Source organism: Panthera onca, chromosome D4, assembly GCF_046562875.1.
Source record: "Panthera onca isolate mPanOnc1 chromosome D4, mPanOnc1 haplotype 2, whole genome shotgun sequence".
Taxonomy (NCBI): domain Eukaryota; kingdom Metazoa; phylum Chordata; class Mammalia; order Carnivora; family Felidae; genus Panthera; species Panthera onca.
In genome coordinates, this window is record NC_138351.1 from 72240642 (window position 1) to 72262371 (window position 21730).

At 37.2% G+C, this 21730-nt stretch overlaps 1 protein-coding gene across 1 annotated transcript in view; it reads right to left on the bottom strand.

Annotated features, from left to right (window-relative positions):
- The window catches only part of LPAR1 (lysophosphatidic acid receptor 1), a 359348-nt gene that overhangs the window by 204835 nt on the left and 132783 nt on the right, over positions 1-21730 (bottom strand). The window contains exons 8-9 of the mRNA XM_078436595.2: positions 13923-13989; positions 13222-13319 (exon numbers count right to left, since the gene is read on the bottom strand). The gene's annotated coding sequence lies outside the window, so the exon portion shown is untranslated. The remainder of the gene's footprint in view (positions 1-13221; positions 13320-13922; positions 13990-21730) is intronic.

A 21730-nucleotide genomic window follows, 5' to 3' on the forward strand; every position in this document is an offset into this window, starting at 1 on the left:
TGGCGGCGTAGGAGGACGCTGGGCTCACCGTGTGTCCTGCTGATCACTTAGATTCCACCTACACCTGCCTAAAGAACCCAGAAAACCGCCAGAGGATTAGCAGAAGGGAGTCTCCGGAACCAAGCGCAGACAAGAGGCCCACGGAAGAGGGTAGGAAGGGCGGCGAGGCGGTGCGCGCTCCACGGACTGGCGGGAGGGAGCCGGGGCAGAGGGGGGGCCCACCGGCCAAGCAGAGCCCCCGAGTCTGGCTGGCAAAAGCGGAGGGGCCGGAGGGACTGTGTTCCGACAGCAAGCGCGACTTAGCGTCTGGGAGGTCAGAAGTTAACAGCTCTGCTCGGAAAGCGGGAAGGCTGGAGGACAAAGGGAGGGAGAGCTGCTGAGCCCCCGGACGACAGAGCTCAGTTTGGTGGGGAACAAAGGCGCTCGCCAGCGCCATCTCCCTCGCCCATCCCCCAGCCAAAATCCCAAAGGGAACCAGTTCCCGCCGGGGAACTTGCTCACTCCGTGCAAACACCCAACTCTGTGCTCCTGCGGAGCCGAACCTCCGGCAGCGGATCTGACTCCCTCCCGCTGCCACAGGGCCCCTCCTGAAGTGGATCACCTAAAGAGAAGCCAGCTAAGCCTGCCCCTCCTGCCCCTGTGCACCTTGCCTACCCACCCCAGCCAATACGCCAGATCCCCAGCACCACAAGCCTGGCAGTGTGCAAGTAGCCCAGACGGGCCACGCCACCCCACAGTGAATCCCGCCCCTAGGAGAGGGGAAGAGAAGGCACACACCAGTCTGACTGTGGCCCCAGCGGTGGGCTGGGGGCAGACATCAGGTCGGACTGCGGCCCCGCCCACCAACTCCAGTTATACACCACACACAGGGGAAGTGCCCTGCAGGTCCTCACCACTCCAGGGACTATCCAAAATGACCAAACGGAAGAATTCCCCTCAGAAGAATCTCCAGGAAATAACAACAGCTAATGAACTGATCAAAAAGGATTTAAATAATATAACAGAAAGTGAATTTAGAATAATAGTCATAAAATTAATCGCTGGGCTTGAAAACAGTATAGAGGACAGCAGAGAATCTCTTGCTACAGAGATCAAGGGACTAAGGAACAGTCACGAGGAGCTGAAAAGCGCTTTAAATGAAATGCAAAACAAAATGGAAACGACGACAGCTCGGATTGAAGAGGCAGAGGAGAGAATAGGTGAACTAGAAGATAAAGTTATGGAAAAAGAGGAAGCTGAGAGAAAGAGAGATAAAAAAATCCAGGAGTATGAGGGGAAAATTAGAGAACTAAGTGATACACTAAAAAGAAATAATATACGCATAATTGGTATCCCAGAGGAGGAAGAGAGAGGGAAAGGTGCTGAAGGGGTACTTGAAGAAATTATAGCTGAGAACTTCCCTGACCTGGGGAAGGAAAAAGGCATTGAAATCCAAGAGGCACAGAGAACTCCCTTCAGACGTAACTTGAATCGATCTTCTGCACGACATATCATAGTGAAACTGGCAAAATACAAGGATAAAGAGAAAATTCTGAAAGCAGCAAGGGATAAACGTGCCCTCACATATAAAGGGAGACCTATAAGACTCGTGACTGATCTCTCCTTTGAAACTTGGCAGGCCAGAAAGGCTTGGCACGATATCTTCAGTGTGCTAAACAGAAAAAATATGCAGCCGAGAATCCTTTATCCAGCAAGTCTGTCATTTAGAATAGAAGGAGAGATAAAGGTCTTCCCAAACAAACAAAAACTGAAGGAATTTGTCACCACTAAACCAGCCCTACAAGAGATCCTAAGGGGGATCCTGTGAGACAAAGTACCAGAGACATCACTACAAGCATAAAACATACAGACATCACAATGACTCTAAACCCGTATCTTTCTATAATAACACTGAATGTAAATGGATTAAATGCACCAACCAAAAGACATAGGGTATCAGAATGGATAAAAAAACAAGACCCATCTATTTGCTGTCTACAAGAGACTCATTTTAGATCTGAGGACACCTTTAGATTGAGAGTGAGGGGATGGAGAACTATTTATCATGCTCCTGGAAGCCAAAAGAAAGCTGGAGTAGCCATACTTATATCAGACAAACTAGACTTTAAATTAAAGGCTGTAACAAGAGATGAAGAAGGGCATTATATAATAATTACAGGGTCTATCCATCAGGAAGAGCTAACAATTATAAATGTCTATGCGCCGAATACCGGAGCCACCAGATATATAAAACAATTACTCATAAACATAAGCAACCTTATTGATAAGAATGTGGTCATTGCAGGGGACTTTAGCACCCCACTTACAGAAATGGATAGATCATCTAGACACACAGTCAATAAAGAAACAAGGGCCCTGAATGATACATTGGATCAGATGGACTTGACAGATATATTTAGAACTCTGCATCCCAAAGCAACAGAATATACTTTCTTCTCGAGTGCACATGGAACATTCTCCAAGATAGATCATATACTGGGTCACAAAACAGCCCTTCATAAGTTTACAAGAATTGAAATTATACCATGCATACTTTCAGACCACAATGCTATGAAGCTTGAAATCAACCACAGGAAAAAGTCTGGAAAACCTCCAAAAGCATGGAGGTTAAAGAACACCCTACTAACGAATGAGTGGGTCAACCAGGCAATTAGAGAAGAAATTAAAAAATATATGGAAACAAACGAAAATGAAAATACAACAATCCAAACGCTTTGGGACGCAGCAAAGGCAGTCCTGAGAGGAAAATACATTGCAATCCAGGCCTATCTCAAGAAACAAGAAAAATCCCAAATACAAAATCTAACAGCACACCTAAAGGAAATTGAAGCAGAACAGCAAAGGCAGCCTAAACCCAGCAGAAGAAGAGAAATAATAAAGATCAGAGCAGAAATAAACAATATAGAATCTAAAAAAACTGTAGAGCAGATCAACGAAACCAAGAGTTGGTTTTTTGAAAAAATAAACAAAATTGACAAACCTCTAGCCAGGCTTCTCAAAAAGAAAAGGGAGATGACCCAAATAGATAAAATCATGAATGAAAATGGAATTATGACAACCAATCCCTCAGAGATACAAACAATTATCAGGGAATACTATGAAAAATTATATGCCAACAAATTGGACAACCTGGAAGAAATGGACAAATTCCTAAACACCCACACTCTTCCAAAACTCAATCAGGAGGAAATAGAAAGCTTGAACAGACCCATAACCAGAGAAGAAATTGAATCGGTTATCAAAAATCTCCCAACAAATAGGAGTCCAGGACCAGAAGGCTTCCCAGGGGAGTTCTACCAGACATTTAAAGCAGAGATAATACCTATCCTTCTCAAGCTAGTCCAAGAAATAGAAAGGGAAGGAAAACTTCCAGACTCATTCTATGAAGCCAGTATTACTTTGATTCCTAAACCAGACAGAGACCCAGTAAAAAAAGAGAACTACAGGCCAATATCCCTGATGAATATGGATGCAAAAATTCTCAATAAGATACTAGCAAATCGAATTCAACAGCATATAAAAAGAATTATTCACCATGATCAAGTGGGATTCATTCCTGGGATGCAGGGCTGTTTCAACATTCGCAAATCAATCAACGTGATACATCACATTAACAAAAAAAAAAAAAAGAGAAGAACCATATGATCCTGTCAATCGATGCAGAAAAGGCCTTTGACAAAATCCAGCACCCTTTCTTAATAAAAACCCTTGAGAAAGTCGGGATAGAAGGAACATACTTAAAGATCATAAAAGCCATTTATGAAAAGCCCACAGCTAACATCATCCTCAACGGGGAAAAACTGAGAGCTTTTTCCCTGAGATCAGGAACACGACAGGGATGCCCACTCTCACCGCTGTTGTTTAACATAGTGCTGGAAGTTCTAGCATCAGCAATCAGACAACAAAAGGAAATCAAAGGCATCAAAATTGACAAAGATGAAGTCAAGCTTTCGCTTTTTGCAGATGACATGATATTATACATGGAAAATCCGATAGACTCCACCAAAAGTCTGCTAGAACTGATACATGAATTCAGCAAAGTTGCAGGATACAAAATCAATGTACAGAAATCAGTTGCATTCTTATACACTAACAATAAAGCAACAGAAAGACAAATAAAGAAACTGATCCCATTCACAATTGCACCAAGAAGCATAAAACACCTAGGAATAAATCTAACCAAAGATGTAAAAGATCTGTATGCTGAAAACTATAGAAAGCTTATGAAGGTAATTGAAGAAGATATAAAGAAATGGAAAGACATTCCATGCTCATGGATTGGAAGAATAAATATTGTCAAAATGTCAATACTACCCAAAGCTATCTACACATTCAATGCAATCCCAATCAAAATTGCACCAGCATTCTTCTCAAAGCTAGAACAAGCAATCCTAAAATTCATATGGAACCACAAAAGGCCCCGAATAGCCAAAGTAATTTTGAAGAAGAAGACCAAAGCAGAGGCATCACAATCCCAGACTTTAGCCTCTACTACAAAGCTGTCATCATCAAGACAGCATGGTATTGGCACAAAAACAGACACATAGACCAATGGAATAGAATAGAAACCCCAGAACTAGACCCACAAACGTATGGCCAACTCATCTTTGACAAAGCAGGAAAGAACATCCAATGGAAAAAAGACAGTCTCTTTAACAAATGGTGCTGGGAGAACTGGACAGCAACATGCAGAAGGTTGAAACTAGACCACTGTCTCACACCATTCACAAAAATAAACTCAAAATGGATAAAGGACCTGAATGTGAGACAGGAAACCATCAAAACCCTAGAGGAGAAAGCAGGAAAAGACCTCTCTGACCTCAGCCGTAGCAATCTCTTACTCGACACATCCCCAAAGGCAAGGGAATTAAAAGCAAAAGTGAATTACTGGGACCTTATGAAGATAAAAAGCTTCTGCACAGCAAAGGAAACCACCAACAAAACTAAAAGGCAACCAACGGAATGGGAAAAGATATTTGCAAATGACATATCGGACAAAGGGCTAGTATCCAAAATCTATAAAGAGCTCACCAAACTCCACACCCGAAAAACAAATAACCCAGTGAAGAAATGGGCAGAAAACATGAATAGACACTTCTCTAAAGAAGACATCCGGATGGCCAACAGGCACATGAAAAGATGTTCAATGTCGCTCCTCATCAGGGAAATACAAATCAAAACCACACTCAGATATCACCTCACGCCAGTCAGAGTGGCCAAAATGAACAAATCAGGAGACTATAGATGCTGGAAAGGATGTGGAGAAACGGGAACCCTTTTGCACTGTTGGTGGGAATGAAAATTGGTGCAGCCGCTCTGGAAAGTAGTGTGGAGGTTCCTCAGAAAATTAAAAATAGACCTACCCTATGACCCAGCAATAGCACTGCTAGGAATTTATCCAAGGGATACAGGAGTACTGATGCATAGGGGCACTTGTACCCCAATGTTTATAGCAGCACTCTCAACAATTGCCAAATTATGGAAAGAGCCTAAATGTCCATCAACTGATGAATGGATAAAGAAATTGTGGTTTATATACACAATGGAATACTACGTGGCAATGAGAAAGAATGAAATATGGCCTTTTGTAGCAACGTGGATGGAAATGGAGAGTGTGATGCTAAGTGAAATAAGCCATACAGAGAAAGACAGATACCATATGGTTTCACTCTTATGTGGATCCTGAGAAACTTAACAGAAACCCATGGGGGAGGGGAAGGAAAAAAAAAAAAAAAAAAAAGAGGTTAGAGTGGGAGAGAGCCAAAGCATAAGAGACTGTTAAAAACTGAGAACAAACTGAGGGTTGATGGGGGGTGGGAGGGAGGGGAGGGTGGGTGATGGGTATTGAGGAGGGCACCTTTTGGGATGAGCACTGGGTGTTGTATGGAAACCAATTTGACAATAAATTTCATATATTAAAAAATAAAAAAAATTTAAAAAAAGAATCCCATAAGATTCCCTAGAATCCTTCAACAACATGGGTTTGAACTACATGGGTCCATTCATACAGGAATTTTTTTTTCAGTAAATACAGCACAGTACTGTAAACGTGTTTTCTCTTTCTTATGATTTTCTTAATAATGTTTTCTGTTCTCTAGCATACTTTATTGTAAGACTACAGTACATGATACATACAACATATAAAATATGTGTTGATCTGCTTTTTATGTTATCAAGAGGTTTCCAGTCAACTGTAGACTATTAAGTTTTGAAGGAGTCAAAAATTATACACAGATTTTCGACTGCATGCAGGATCACCAGACTTAACCTCCCTGTTATTCAAGGGTCACTTTTTCCTTAAGTTTAATTGGAGTTTGGTTTCTGTTACCTAGAATTCTAACTAATAGATCATCATTATGAATGCATAGTTAGATTTAACACATCTTTACACATTAATATAGCATATCAATTTGAACTTGTATCAATGTTTCCTTCTCAATCTCAGGTGATTCTTTTTGAAAAAAATATGAGAAATTAATGAAAAGAAAAAGAACATTACATATATTGGTTGAACGGAGAGGAGTCAAAGAAAAGAAATTGGGAGATAAGTGTGCTACAGTTTTTCTACTACAAAAGGAGAAAACCTATTATATCTATATAAGCAATTCTAGGAATAGATCACTGCAACTGTACATTAAATTTCATGTGGAAGGTAGACAATCTTTGAATTATCTCAATTCCTACCTGGCAGTGTGTCTGACTCACAACTAGTTTGATTTTACTTTCTCAGTGTACTCGCATTTCAGAAACTACCAGAGACCTTTTCCCTTCTCAAACCCTTATGAAAGTCTACATACTCCCCACTGGGAGAACACAAATAAAATGGATATTCTTGAGGAAAAAAGTTGTTGAGAAAATGACTTTTCAATGGGGTTTGAATCCACAAGCTTTCTCTGCCAAAACTCCCCATCTCAGATTTCTATACCAAGATCTTAGCTTAAAACACTTATGCACTAAAATAAATATCCTCAAGAAAATAACATTATCTTAATGTTCTCTCCTAAATCCAAGATTACTTCAGGAAAAGTAAGTTAATTTAATGTCAGAATTGGCCACAGAAATTCAGTTTGAGTGTATGTTGAAAAAACATTATTAGACTCCAATCCTGACCCAAGAAATGTTAAAATGGTTTTGCTTGGTTGGTTGTGTTTAGTTGGCAGGGGAATGTTTATTCTCCCTCCATACTGCTATCATAAAACACATTGATCATTGTCGATAGCCATTTGGGTTTACTATTTACATTTGAGAGATATTGCAATATTGAGCCGGGAAGTCTCTATCATAGGAGGGAAATGATTTGGATCATAAATAGTTGTTTACTAATAAATCCAGCTTATTCATCTGTTTTCTGTTTATGTTACTAATTATCAGAGTTAAATGAGTGTTTTCGTTTAGACAGATTCTGATTCTTGAGTCTCCTTCAGGCAAATTTTGAATACCAGAGGGGTTTTTTTTCACCAACCATCGCAGCAAATATTTAGCCTAATTTCCAAATTTATTATTGCATTGTGATCCCTGCCACCTTATCTTTTCCTAATTTCATGGAAGGAACATAAAAATAAGGACATTTTAAATCCAATGGAACAAACATTGGATATTTTCATGTGCCAAGCCTGCGCTAGTCATTTAGAGTAAAAAAAATTAATACAGTTCCTGATCTGGAGATGAAGGGAAAGCAGAAGTCCCACAAGTATTGACCTCTATTGTCCACAAAGGCAAGACAATTGCTAAGAGTAGAGAGCAATGGGGAAGAAAGCAGATGCAAGGGAAAGGACATAAAGAGAGCAGTAAAATTTGGGATTTGCCATTAAAAAAAGGGCAAGCATTAACTGAGTACTATGTGCCATCCAGTGGATAAATTTCTTTAACATACATTTTTTAATCCTTAAAACAATCTTTTGACGTAGGTACCACTGTTCTCATTTTAGAAATTAATTAATGGAGAATCAGAGAGGTTAAAAGACTTTCCCGAGGTCATACAGCCTAGTGAATTGTAGAATTGGGATACAACCTGCTACCTATAAAAGGAATTGTCTAGAAAACAAGCAAAGAACTGCTGAATGGCAGTAAGTGCCATGTTAAATTTAACATCTATGAATTTACAGTAATACAAATTTGCAGAACTATGCTATTTTTTCCAACAAGGCTTGGCAACTCAGGAAAAGGAATGCAGAAAGCTAATTGTTGAAGTCGTCTAGGATTGACTGAGAATTGACATGGTTGTTGTGGGTAAAGCATAGTTGTGATAAAAGAATTGAATGTACTGAAAAATCCTTTGGAAATGAATGTTAGGTTACAAAGGAGACAGGTGTCTGGCCGGCTCAGTAGTAGAGCATTGACTCTTGATCTTGGGGTCATGAGTTTGCGCCCCATGTTGGGTATAGAGATTACTTTTAAAAATGTAGAGTTAATGGCACAGAACGGATCATCCATACAATCATTATCCATAGATGATGTGGAAAGATGGGAGGAACTGAGATGAAGAAGATTAGCCAAGTGCTAATATTTCAGATGGATGGTGGGGAAATGACCAGGAAAGTTGGTATATGACAGCAAGCAGTAGGGTGGAGGGTAATGAGCTTCAATGGAAAAAGCCTAGTGGAGAGGGTTTTTATAAGATGGTGGAGAAATGGAGGTGGCAATAGTAAGCTGGAAAGATACCAACACTACATTCTGGTCCTAAGGTGCATAAGCTTTGTGAAAGTAAACAGCCACAGCCACTTATAAGAGCTTCAGGTCTTCTCAGGAAAGACCCAGATTTCATTAAAGGCAAAGAAGTAGAGGAGTACTCAGGCAAGAGATTGAAAATATGAGGATAGGTGTTGCTGGCTATGGAGCAGCCATTCTAGAAAGAGCAGCAAAATAGTTTGGGAGGTGAAGAAATAAGTGGTTAGTTCGAAAGTAAGGAAGCCGCAAGTACAATAGAAATTTAACTTATGCTGTAACTGACTACAACGGAATGAGAAGCATGGAGGATCAGGTCTCAACAGTCTTTCTGAGAAAGGTAATCATCAGTCACAGTAGCCAGAAGACTTAACTCACTTGACTGAGTTGATGGTGAATCCAGAACCTATAGATAAAACTAGCTACTGGATGAGCTTCCATTTATTAAAAGAATATTATGTACCAAGTATTATTTGTATTGATTTCACTTAAACCTTACAAAAGTCTGTGAGTTAAGTATAACTATTCTAAATTTACAAATTGAAAACAGAGGCTTAAAGAGACTAACATAGCAAAGCCAGGATCCAAAATTTAACAGAGATTGCTACCAGTGGCTCATGAACTGTAATAGGCTGGAAACATAATTTGAATGTTTTGTTTGGCTCTCACATTCTCAAAGGAAATACATATAGGTCAGTAGCTAGAAGAGTTCTATCTAGACCACCTTACTTGTTTTTAATGTTATTGCATTACTCCTGTGGGCATCTAAATTTGCTAGCCTTATTTAAACTAAATGGGTCTGACTCCATATTTTATGTACTCTACAGTATTTAACAAGAAAAGGCAGATTCCATTTTCAGCCATGACAGAGTAACCACCCTAAACAAATCTAAAATTAGAAGAAATATATAAGGCAACTGCTTTCAGGTACTGAACCACAAGCAATGTAGGATCATGATCCTTAAGAGAAGGAAAATGCAGATGAATGACGTATTTTCCCTAGATTTCTGCCTGGAGACAATTTCCAGATGACTGAGTAGAGAGGTGAAGTCCAAGCAGAGCACAGCAGTCTCACTGAGCTAATGAGGTAGGAACCAGAGTTTGGAGCTACTAAGGCAGCTGGAATTTGCATCAGGGTTCAAGAGAAGTAATTGCACAGAGGAGGGGTCCTGAAGTCTGCATGGGGTGCCCAGTGGGTTACTGGACAAGGCTAGGCTATATATTCACAGGATGAGACTCCACAATGTCCAGCAAAGCATAGATAATGCAGGACTGAGGGTTGACTGGAGGCAAGAGAGATCATACAGAATTGAGAGATATGAGATTCCTAGTCCAGGCAGTGTGGAGAGGCCTTGTTAAGAATGCCATAAATGTCATGTCTTAGAAACAAGGACCATAACCTTAAGTAAAAACCACATTCTAAGAATAAGAAGAGCAAGGGTCAAAAATACTTGAAAACATAACGGTTAAAAATTTCTAAAATTGGTGACAACCATAAACCTTCAGATCTAAGAAACCCAGCAAACTCCAAGTAGGATAAACTAAAAAAAATTTAAATCAAACCTGGTATATTACAGTCAAACTACTACAGAGAAAACTTTATAGGAGCTATAGAAGAAAAAAGGGTATTAAATACAGAAAAACAAGGGTAAAAATGATGTCTGATTTTCTATCATAAACTATGGAGGATAAAACACACAGGAATGTCATCTTAAAATGCTAAACAAACAAAAGAAGCCTACCTAAAATTATTTAACCAGTGAATATATCCTCTAAAAACAAAAATGAAATAAAGATATTTTCAGATAGAAGAAATATAAGAGAATTTGTATCCAGACCTGCGCTATAAGAAATGCTAAGGTAAAGAAGTTTTTTAGACTGAAGGAAATGACATATCAGAGAAAGAACTGTGTTGACACAAAGGAATAAATAACACTGTGAATGATAAATACTTGAACTAATATAAAGACTAGCACTTTTTCCCCTTAATTTCTGTGAAAGACAATTGACAACTAAAAGCAAAAATAATGGCATTGTGTTGTGGGGTTGATATCATATATAGAGGCAAAATATATGACAACAGCAAAAAAAAAAGTAAAGATAAATGGAATTATTTTACAGAAAACAACTCCATTTACAATATTATCAAAAAACAAATTAAATACTTGGGAATACATTTCTAAAAAGAAGTTCAAGATTTGACCACTGAAAACTACAGCACATCATTAAAATAAGTTAAAGACCTAAATGAAAGGAAAGACATTCCATGTTCATGGATTGGAAGACATAATATTGTTACAAGGGAAATTCTCTACAAATTGATCTATAGAGTCAATGAATTCCCTAACACAATCCCAGTTGCCTTCTATTTTTGCAGAAATTAACAAAATGATCATATGAAAATTCTAAGAATTCAGAATAGTCAAAACATTATAAAAGAACTACAAAGTTGGAGGACCCACACTTCCCAATTTTAAAACTTACTACAAAGCCATAGTAATCAAAATTGTATGACACTTACATTGGCATGGACATACAGATCAATAGAATAGAATTGAAAGTCTAGAAATAAAGCTATAAATACATTTATGGCCAATTGATTTTTTTTTGAGTGCCAAGACAATTCAATGTGAAAGAATAGACTTTTCAACAAATGTTGCTGAGAGAACTGTACATTCACATACAAAAGAATGAATTTAGACCACTACTTCACACCACATTAAAAATTAACTCAAAACAGATCACAGACCTAAATGTAAGAGCTAAAACTATAAATCTCTTAGGAGAAAGAATAGCACAAGTCTTCATGACTTGGATTAGGCAATGAATTCTTAGATATGACACTAAAAGCTCCAAAAACAAAGAAAAAAAACCCACATAAATTACACTTTATAAAAATGTAAAACATATGTGCTTCAAAAGACACTAGAAAGAAAGTGAAAAAATCCACAGAATGGGAGAAAACATTTGCATACCATATACTCAATAAGGTACTTGTATCCAGGATACATAAGCACTCTCACAATTCAACAAATAACCCAACTGAAAAAATGTACAAAGGATTTGAACAGACATTTCTCCAAAGATAACATATAAATATGCCAATAAGCACATGGGAATATGCTCAATGTCATTAGCCATCAGGAAATGCAAATAAAAACCATAATGAGATACCACTTCACACACAATAGGATGGCTATAATTTAAAAAAATACACAATAACAAGTGAGGATATACAAAAATTAGAACCCTTGAACATTGCTGGTGGGACTGTAAAATGGTGTAGCCACTTTAGAAAATAGTTTGACAGTTCTTCAAAAATCTAATCATATGATCCAGAAATTCCACTCCTAGGTATATGACAAGAAAATTGAAAATATATGTTCACACAAAAACTTGCATGCAACATTTATAGTAGAATTATTCATAATGGCCAAAAAGTATAAATCATCCCAAGTCTATCAACTGATGAATGGATAAACAAAATGTGGTTTATACACACAATGGAATATTATTCAGCCATAAAAAGAAATGAGGTACTAATATATGCCTCAACATGGACAAACCTTGAAAACATTATGCTCAGTGAAATGGACAGGGAGCTTCTTTTAGGAAAATGAAAATGTTTTGGAATTAATGGTGATGTTTATACAACTCTCTGAATATATTAAAATCCACTGAATTATACACTTGCTGGGGGTAAATTTAATGGTATTTGAATTATATCTCAATTTTAAAATTGGAGAACTTTGTAGTAAGATGTAAAATAAAGGCTGTTTTATTTGGGACAGGAAAACTCCCTAAACTAATTCATAAAATTCATGTACGTCAAAAAAAATCTTAATAGGACTTCTTTTTCACTTGACAAAATGATTGTAAATTTTTTTTGAGAAAATAAGCATGAAAGAATCATCTTCAAAAATCTGCAAAATATTACAAAACTTAAGTTGGTTGACATTGAATTAGCTCTCCTAGATGTTATTTGTGTGTGTGTCCAAATACTATAATGTCTAAAGGCATATGCAGAGAGATATTTTTCAATTTTTCATTTTTAAAATAATGCAAATATATTAATTTTATAATAATAAAACAGTAAATCAAGCAAAAAAAAGAAAATTAAAAAATAAATAATCTATGTAGCTCCTTCTCCACTATTAGTTTATTCTATTTTAGGCTAAAAATCCCTCTTCAATGTATCTGCATCTGCATAATTTCAAGTCACTTTTTCAGCCTTGTTGATTTTCTCTTAATATAGGTTAATTTATGAACAGCCTCCCTAGAATTTGGCACCTAACCTGAATACATTCAATGTGGACTTATTGGCACACAATAAACATTTATTTTCTTGGTTATTCTGGTTATTTCATTTACATAAATGCATCCTAAAACCATATTACCCCTTTGGGGCAGTTAATGCACAAAGTTTACTGATATTGGGTCAAAGACGAGTGCCTGAAGCCCCATATCTTATTCATAATCAGTAATTCTAAGCCAAAAACTATCTTTATCATCTTGTCCCATGTGCAGTGATATTTGGAATAAAGTATATGACCTTACCTAATTCCATCAAATTTCATCTTGATCTAGTTGTCCCAATCCTTTGTATTTGATGCAATCATTCAAGGTATTCATTAACTCCTCCAGCTCCGTGATATCTAAAAATTTGTAAGGAACGATCCTTAGACCATGATCTGAGTCATTTATGAAAAGAATATCAGGGCATCTTGGGGGACACAGACTGAAGATAATATGAAAATCTCCTTATGCATTAGTTAATTCCCACTGTATCTGGCATCTAGCCCAAAGGTGCTCAGACCCTAGTTTACCTAAGAGTCACCTGGGTAGCTTAAAAATTCTCTGGGCTCACCTGTAGGGATTCTGATTCAATAGGCTTAGAATGAGGTTTAATTAAAACTAACATCCACAGAACTACCTTTAGATTTAACTAAGTCTGTATATTTCTCTTTATTGATTATAAATATATCGGAGAGGTCATGTCATACACATTGCTGAAGGCAAGATGAAGTGTCTATTGAGTTTACTCCACCCACCACTTGGCTCCACGTTAAAGAAAAGAATAGAGTTAATGTGCAAGAAAACCCCTGTTGCCTTCTTATGAACAATGTTGCCTTTGTGTTCACAAACCCTTTCCTAATAATCAATCCTAGAAGTTTATTTTCATACATTTTTATTTAATGACCAAATATCTGGAGGGGGGACTAGTATATGCCAAATATTATGCTAATCTATATTCCCACCTGTGGTAAGAGTTCTTCTTTGCACCCATGTTCACATTGGGTCTTATAATTCTTCCTTGTATTTAGTCTGATAAGATAGAATAAATATATTTGCATATTTTTAACTTATATTTTTATTATCTTCAATAATGAAGATAAATATTTTTTCATATTTTTCTTGGGCCATTGCAAATTCCCCATTGATTCTCATATATAAGTTGCTGTGTTTATTTTTTCTAATAAACATGTAATTTATCACTGTTATATTTAATGTTACAGGGGTTGCAAAGTTTTCTCCATTTTCTGTTTCTCTGTTCCCCTTTGTTGTCTTTTAACCTTTTTATGATTTTTCTCCTTTATAGAAAATATGTTTCAAATTCTTATGCAGACAAAGCCAACAATCTTTTCATTATGGTTTCTGCCATTGTTTGAAACCATGCTTTGAGGCGCCTGGGTGGCTCAGTTGGTTAGTCACCTGACTCTTGATTTCGGCTCAGGTCATGATCTCACGGTTTGTGAGATGGAGCCTTGCGTCAGGCTGTGCATTGACATCTCAGAACCTGCTTGGGATTCTCTTTCCCTGTCGCTCTCTGCTCCTCCCCGCCCTCTCAAAATAAATAAATCAACTTGAAAAAAAAGAAACCGTGCTTTAAATATCTTCTTCCAAGATTATGTAAATATTCAATTATATCATCTTTAGAATATAATCTTTTATGTTTTATACATTTAAATTTTATATATCATTTTATCAGTTATATATTCCCATAATTCTTTAAAAATATAATCCTTCAAAAATCTGGATCAGGAATGTTAATTAGTATTGTTCAAATACTAAAAATTGAGGAATTGTGTAAATGTATCATAAGATGAGCTTAGTTGATTATGTAGAACTTGCATGAGAAAGAACATTGTGGCACGTAAGATTTTGGTTTAAAGGGATATTTTCTTATATGAAATTATTCATAATTTAATGTTCAGTGAAACAAAGCAAGACTACACATAGACACACACATGCATTCATGAAGTCCAAAGCTAAAACTATATGCTGTGTTGAATTCTATTAACTTTGAGGTAAATAGGAAAATATGGGAAAGTATCAACTATTTGGTTTTAGATGACTTGCATAATATTTGGAAGTTATTTAGAAATGTTTGTTTCCAAATATAACTGTGCTGCTATTGTGAGTCATCAATACCCAAACCAAGTCAATAATATACTTGCCATAAATAAGCATGAGTTTAACTATTTCTAAGTGTCATATGCAAATATAAATATACTATCACGTTTTACTGATATGGTGTCAGCATGCTTCTGCACTTAAATTTCCACATTTAAATGACTTTTAATAGTCAATTAAAAACACAATTCTGGCATAAGAGTTTCAACAACATGAAGATGTTGGTGGCTTATTGTGTCGGGGGTCCCCAAGACCCCAGGTTTGATGATCTGCTGGGAGGACTCAGGAGACTCAGCACAAGGCCATACTCATGACTATGATTTATTACAGCAAAAATATCAAAGCAAAATCAAAGAAAAGACCAGAGGAATCATGAAAGCTTCGAAGAGTTTTCTCCCAGTGGAGTCACAGGAGAAGCACTTAATTCCCCAGCAATGCGCTGTGACAAAACATGTAAAATGTTGTCTACCAACGAAGTTTATTAGAAACTCAGCACACGGGGTTTTTACTGGGGGCCGGTCACACAGGCCCCCTCTGCCTAGCATGTGCTGAAATTCCAGATTCCCAAAAGGAAAGCAAGCATTCAGCAGAAACCACATTGCTTGTACAAACTGTCTAGGCACAGTGAGCCACTCTTAACAGTTCTGTGAATGGTGGCCATTTTCCAGAAATCCAAGTTTCCAGATGCCAGTCAAGTGCCAACTTGCAAATTGGCATTTCCAAGGATAGCAGTTTCTAGCCTGCTTTCTTAATTCTTTTCCGCACACATGGGTACAAGTTATCATGTTACCAGATATAGGAATCACATACACACACATTAGTCTCATTCATACCCAAATAAAATTAAACAAAGAAAAGTAAATGCATGAAGTTTACCCTAAAATTCATTTTTATTGGGCCCCAAAATAAATTATTCCAGAAGCGACCAACTCAAAAGGGATCAGAAATTAAAATATCATAAAGTTTTTTTCTCAAGGGGTAAAATTAATGCACATTTGTTACAGAAAATGGGGAAAACTCAGAAAAATATTAAAGAAATAAGATTCACTAAAACCCTCAGTCGTAGATTTTACCATTGCTGACCTTTTCTATTCATGTACATCTATTAACGTAGTTGATACCATACTTACTATTAAATTTTATTTTAGTTACCTTCATTTTTCTATGTCACTAAAAGTTCCCACTAAACATTTTTCATCATGGAAAATATTTCATCCCTAGTTATAATTTTTAAAGTCTTCTCCTTTCTGTTGGATAGGTTGTTTCCTGTCATTAATATTTTTTTTAAACCCTCATAAAACCTTTCAATGGCTTCCAATTGCTCTTGGAATAAAGGTCAGAATCTTTAATATGGTCAACAAGGCCCCACGTGATCCGGGGCTCCCTTCCCTCTGCAACTTTAGTTTACTCTCTGTCTGCCCTCAGTTACCATGGCCTTCCCGGAGTTCCTCAAATGTGCCACTGTCTCCCACTTCATAGTTTACACATGTGTCGGTAGCCCCTACTTTGTATACGGTAATTAGCACAGTCATTTAATTAATTAATTAAGTCTGCACATTTTTAAAAATATGTATCTCCCATAATAGGCAGTAATCCCCATGAAGGCAGAGCATGTATCTGTCTTGTCCACTGATGTATTCCTTTCCAGTGCTAAACGTTATCCCTGGAATATACACATGCAAAAATAATTGTGGAATTAAAGAATAGATGCATAAATAATAGGATTCTACCTTTAAGTCAATTTTCAATCACTTAGTATATTTGATAACTTTGTTCATTGGATGCCCACATTTCTTGAGTTATCATTAAATATTTCCTTTTTGTAGGATTTTCATTTCCTCATTATACTTCTTCATTATCTATTATGGTAAATAATTAAAACCATTTAATTCTGTACATATTCTTCTTACAGACCCTTTACTGAACTATTCTATTAATTCTAGTAATTTTTAGATGTATTGTGTAGATTTTTCTCCAAATCACAATGACTATGACTTACACTTTAAGCAACACCGTTATATTTTATCACTTATTATATTATTCATATTCATTCCTGGTCATTAGATTTCAATTTTGAATCAATACTATTTTGTATAGTATTTTTAAAATTTTCCTTATGGATGGGTTTTTTGCTTAATCTGTTTGTAAAAATCAATCTCTCTGTCTTTTAGCATGTGCTCTTTCGAACTTCTGGAAGCTTCGTTATAGATAAAGGTGTTTACCTACAGATTTTATTTTTTAATCGGGATGTTGGGTGAAAACTGAGTGGAGAGAAAGGATTTTCTTCTTTGTAGAAGAACTGAGAGGTCTGGACTCTCTTGTAGGGCACCAAGTCAAAGACACTCCATTTGGGGGATGTGAGCCAGTTCCTACAACTTGGTAATAGGATGAGGGTAACAAGATAGATGCCCTGGAGGGTCCAGGAAATGGAGAATAGGTTTAATTTATGAATCCTGGAAATAGTCATATCTGATATCCAGCATTTTCTTCTCTATACTGCATCTAGTATTATTTAGGTATCTGGTATTGTGAGTAGAGTTTTGTTTAAATGTTTCAGCCTCAGCTAACTTCTGGGTGCTAATCGATGGGCCTATCTCCCCATTTGGGTTGCAGCTCTCCAGAGTGAGCTGCAGTGGCCTTCGGAAGCCAGTTCAGAAATAATAAGAAGTTATTATCCAAAGATCAGAGATGCAGGCCAGAGGGAGGTCGCTGGCCCGAGCGTGCAGTGAAATCTAGGACTGATCTGGGAAACACTCAAATATTCTATAGAGAGTCCCAGAGACCTTGGGGAGGGGAAAATGAGAAAAGTCTACCTTTCCTGTGGCCAAACATAATGAGAGCTCAGATCCTTTCATTCAGAATTAGAGGGAAGTGCTAGTTCTGACAACTGGAGAGGTCAGCAACCCCTGGGTTACATACTAATAAATTCACTTAATAGGCAGTCAGTGAGACAGAAACTCCTTTTCCAGATGCTTTTGTAACTTCCTGCTACACAGCACTGTGATTACTGTTCTAAAGTTCTATTTCAAAACACATCATGTCAATTTTGTTTTGTTTTGATTTTTAAAAACACTGAATGTAGATGAAGCTACAACAAATGCGGCATCTTTATCTGGTACCACGAATAAAGAGCCACAGAATATTTGCATAATTTAACCTAGAAATTCAACTTAATGAAAACATCTTAAAATAATAAAAAATGTAAAGGAAGGCACAAAAAGGGGTTAACAAACAAAATAAACTTCAGGTTTACAAAAAATGCCTTAAAACTTTGGGCTGAAAAGCAAAAAATATTCATTCATTGGTAGAGATGATGCTGATAATAATGATAAGGAGAAATGTATGTTATTTATGCCATTATCAGTATAAAAGTTTTGGAATCATATATAAAATTCCATAAGTAAAATAAGTAGCAGCATGAGTGCAAAATGGCAAATAATATGTTAAGCAATTAAAAGTATTTAAATATTTAGGGGCACCTGGGTGGCTCAGTCGGTTAAGTATCCCACTTCCACTCAGGTCATGGTCTCGGGGTTTGTGAATCCAAGCCCCACGTCAGGCTCTGTGCCAACAGCTCAGAACCTGGAGCCTGCTTCGGATTCTGTGTCTCCCTTTCTCTCTGCCCCTCCCCTGCTTGCCCCCCCACTCCCACCCTGCCCTCTCTCTCTCTCTCTTTCTCAAAAATAAACATTTAAAAAATAAGTAAATAAAAGTATTTCAACATTTAAAATATTAAGTTACAAAAGGGCAGAAGTGTGTATCCGCTACAAAATAGGCTCCCTGGCTTAGATTGCTGGTAGACGGGAGAGTTAGCCAACCCTGCACAGGTAGTGGAGACATCTATACTGTCTTCACGAGCTAGCTTTCTCTCTTTCTTTACCCTTTGTGACCTGTTCTTACATGTGCAGAGGATAGGACATGCACATTCCTCAGCAAATGGTAATAGCCCTTAGTAGTAACTTCCATTCCTACTTGTACATAAGCACGAAAGCATGGTGATATTATGTACAAAAAAGCACCCATGTCAGTGCTATTTATACCAGTAAAATATGGAGACAACCTAAATATGACTAGGAATTGGAAAATCATTAAATATCCCATCATCAGTTAACTCACTGAAATACTTTGGAATCCTCAGAAAATAATTTTCTAATTAAATTTTAAGTTAACTCTAAAAGATACGCCCTGGGAAACATCTTAAGATTGAATAATAAAGGTAAAAATAATATAAAATATACAAACATAATGGGCAGATGTCATATTTTTTTTAAATTTTTTTATTCCTTTTTGAGAAAGAGACAGCACAAATGGGGAAGAGGCAGAGAGAGGGAGAGAGAGAGAATCCCAAGCAGGCTCCACACTGTCAGCGCAGAGCCCCATCCAGGCCTTGAATTCATGAAACCATGGGATCATGACCTGAGCCGAAACCGAGAGTCTGACATTTAACTGACTGAGCCACCCAAGTGCCCCAGCCTAAGTCATATTTATAAAGCATGCTGAGAGGAAACACATAACAAAATGCTAGCAGCAATTAAGATGACAAGTTATGAAATTTTTTTTTGGAACAGTGAAGTTAATTTTATAAGAAAAATTATATATGAAAATACATTGTGACAACTGGCTGCTTCCATAATTTTTGGACCCATAGCCAGAAAACCTCAAGGTGATTAGGGCTCTGTGGCAGCCAAGCACCTAGAGATTCCCATTTTCAGCCCTAGTTTCGGTGTGTGCTCCCAAAGAGTCAGAACCCCTATGTCTGCATACCATCTCGATCCAACCATCTTGAGTTTTTAAAGAGGGTCACCAGAAACAAGATCTTCTTATAGAAGAGATGAATAATAAATCCCCAGAAGAAAAAGAGTATATATTTAAAGTATACAACTTGATGATTTGATATTGTTTGTGATTTGACACTGTGAAATGATTACCAAGACCAAGATAATTAAGTGTGTACCTATCACCTCACGTAGTTAACTCTCGTGCATGTGTGCATGTGTGTGTGCGTATGTGTTAAAAATGCTTCAGATCTACTCTCAGCAAATTTCAAGTGTGCCGTACCATACTATTAAGTATGGTCACCATGCTATACATTAGATCCTCGGAACTTCATCTTACAGACGAAAGTTTGTACCCTTTGATCTGCATCTCCTCATTTTCGCCTACCCACAGCCCCAGCCAACCATTCTATTCTTTGTTTCTATGAAACTGGCTTTTTTTTAAGATGCCACATACAAGTGATACGATGCAGTATTTGTCTTTATCTGACTTACTTCATTTAGCAGAACACCCTTCAGGTTCATCCATGTCGTCACCAGTGGCAGGATTTCCTTGTTTTTTTAAGGCTGATAATATTCCATTACATACATACACAACATTTTCTTGATCTATCCATCAACCAAAGGACATTAAGTTGTTTCCATATCTCAGCTATTGTGAACAATGCTATAATGAATATGGGAGTGGGGATATCTCTTCAAAATAGTGATTTTGTTTCCTTCAGATATATACCCAGGAGTGGGATTGCTGGAGCATATTGTAGATCATATGGTAGAACGGAAGTTCTATTTTTCACTTTTTGTGGAACCTCTATACTGTTTTCCATAATGACTGCAACCAATTTCCATCCCTACCCATAGTATATAAGGATTTCCTTTTCTCCACATCTTAGCCAACATTTGTTATCTCTTGTCCTTTTCATAACAACCATCCTAACTGCTATGAGGTGATGTCTCATTGAACCACATACTTCTTTTATTTCCAGGTGAAGGCAACCCTTTGAAAGACCCCTGTCGGGTCAAGCTTAAAATCGAATTATGCTAAGTGGTCAGATCACCTCTTCTGTCAAGGGCAGGAAATGGTAGTAGAAAAGTAGAGAGACTATATCAGAATCTGGAGTTTTACTAATTCATGACAACCACAGACAATTACAGATTCTTCTGTAGGAAAAACAAAGAGTAGAAGAAAGGGAGTTTATTCTGTCCTAACCAGACTCTAGCCCATCCCGTTCCAGTGTCCAGAGCCTACCATTCATGAATTTAGAACTCTACCCACTGTTCCTCCTTCTTGCCAGTCTTCTCAGTCAAGTATTCTGTAGCAAGGGCACAAGAACTAAGACCTAATATGTGTCTCCTAATTAGTAATTAAAGTGACATAAAAAGAATTGTCATACATTTAGTCAGCATGCATTTTCCTTTCACTTCAGGCCCAGAGACATCTGAGGATTCGTACAGATAATTTCACACTACAGGTAGCTAATCATTTGTATACCTTCAAATGGATATTATTTAGGTATATGAGCATCCTTTACCTAAAGGAGAAACCAACTGAATGCTGGTCAGGAGGACCTCAGCCTACACTACCCTGGAATCACAGACCCACTGACTGTGACTAGAGCTTGCTTTCTAGCAGCCAATTCTTCCCACCCCAAGGGCCTATGTAGGCAAAACACTCTTCAACAACCTATAGAACTCTCCCCGAGAATAGCTGTGTTAAATACAATTTTCTCCATATAATTACATTTCCAGTAATGTTGTAGTACCCCTATAATTAGAGACCCATAGAAACAAGTATGTGCACTTGTTAAAACTCGGGAAATTAATAACTAAGACTTGTACATTTCACTGTAAGTTTTACATTAAAAAAACTTACATTG